This window comes from Nelumbo lutea, chromosome 2 (genome assembly GCF_056320005.1).
Source record: "Nelumbo lutea isolate HS-2025 chromosome 2, American lotus-T2T, whole genome shotgun sequence".
Taxonomy (NCBI): Eukaryota; Viridiplantae; Streptophyta; class Magnoliopsida; order Proteales; family Nelumbonaceae; genus Nelumbo; species Nelumbo lutea.
This window is the reverse complement of record NC_142685.1, coordinates 5,605,936-5,608,123: the sequence shown is the minus strand read 5'-3', so window position 1 is coordinate 5,608,123 and position 2,188 is coordinate 5,605,936.

The window sequence follows — 2,188 nt, the reverse complement described above, 5'->3', positions numbered from 1 at the left end:
GGTGAAATTCTTGTGAGCGTTATTAATATATTATCAAGAGAAACACTAGCATGTCTCGCAGGACCATGGTCACCCATAGATAGGATCCCACAGAGCGACAATGGACATGTGGTCTCCACCGTCATCATCTGGGTAGAAACTACTCAGGCAAGCTCTCTTGTACTGTTACTAGGAGCGGCAGTGAAAAAAAAAGTGTGGTTAGATTTGTGTTGAGCCAACTAGATGAGTTGAAATCTCCTTCTAACTCGCTTCCAACAAATCTGACCGCATATCTCACCATTAAATTGGGATCCGCTAAATGTATGAAATGTGCCGTTTCAGATCGCATTGGAAGGATGGTTGAACGTGGACTCTGCCATGATGGCATAATTAGTCATCATGACGGCTTTTATTAACGGATTAAATTACAAAGTAAGTATTACAAGCCACTTGATTTGATTATGGTTTCCTTTTGTTCTTTTTTCTGTGTTAAGTCTATTGTGGTAAGCTGGATCCAGTCTTGACGACAGTAACAGTAACACACAACAATTAAGCGCGTCGCTGAGGTTGTGTCAGGGCACTCCGGATATGTACCCACTACTTATTGTCACATCTATACTCACCAAACACCACCACCGTATATTGGGAACATCCGAGCCCAATAGCCCCATGGCAGGGTTCTCAAGGTTCAAATGGTCAATTACTTCTCTTTCGTCAACTAACAAATTAGGAAGGTAATAAGACAATATTTTCGCTATAAACAGGATTTAGCCCGTTTGGAGGATTTGTATTAACTGAACCGAATTGCGATTTATTACCAACAAAATACGTTGCAACAACCCTACTAACTTTATTTCACTATGAAATTGAGACCCACTATCCAATCATCTATGAAAAATGTACAGTATCCGATGATGTTGGTACTCGACTGAACCGCTTTAGACAAGTTACCTAATATAATTTCATCGAAAATCCCATTTTGGACATTTTAAGATTTTACCAAACACCTATCGACTGTGATTCACGTTTTTTCAGCGCATGGAATGGAACACTACTATCCGAATAAAATTTCAAATATATTATTTATCAAATTGGTATATTTAAATCGGGAAAATTTATGATGCAGAAAATATACGGTATGGAAAGAGTTTTGACCAATTAAAACTCACCCATGAATTTTGATAAATAACACCATATTTCCGTTTACGATTTCGGTTTATTGGTCAATTGCTTTTCAGATATCATATATTTTCTATATCATAATCGAACTCATTTAAATTAGATCTATTTTAAATTGATATAATTTAAATCTGATCCGGTCCTTTATTAATCCCAATTAGGGTGCAAATGGATCGGTTTATAATCCAATCCAATCCAAAGTCCAGTCCTACATTATCGGATCTAGATATCCCTATTTTGGACTTTTTGTATCAGATTCGGATCACCCTTGTCTGATCCAATACATATAATTTATTTATTTATTTATTTATAATATATATTATATATGTTATTTATTTATTCATAAATACGTTATTTATATTGCATTTTTGTAAATGTTTATATTATTCATTTATTTATATAAAAACATGTGTATATATTGATGAAAATAGTTGAAAAATACTTATATTTTTTTGTTTGTCTTTATTTAAATAGTTTTATTGTCCTTTTTAATAAATTATTATTTAAAAAATAATAATTCAGATCGGATTAGATTTTGATATCCAACATCTTGATCGGATTTTAATTCAAATCGATATTTATGTGATCCAATCGAAAATTTGGATCGGATCCAAACATATCCAACTTCAAATCCAATCCAACCCGTTTGCATCCCTACTCCTAAGTAGACTTGTTCAAGAGCCGGGTAGGGCTGGCCCGACCCAGCCCATTATTAAGTCGGTTTGGTCATAATTTTAGGCCCATACTGGGCCTGACTTTTATTTTTTCGAGACGGGCTCGGGCTTTCTCAAAAAAGCTAGGCCTGAGCCCAAGCCTGACTTGATACAATATATTAAATAATAAATAAATAATATATATATATATATACAATATATTTTCTTTGTTCTTCTTCTATTTTTTCCAAGTAATAGTGAGATGTTTATTATTTTTGAGGTTTGAAGGTTTTTAATATAAATAAAACACTTTTTATTGAATAAAAAAAATATTATATTTTCAAATTTATAACAGGGCTCAGGCTCAGTTTCAAGAC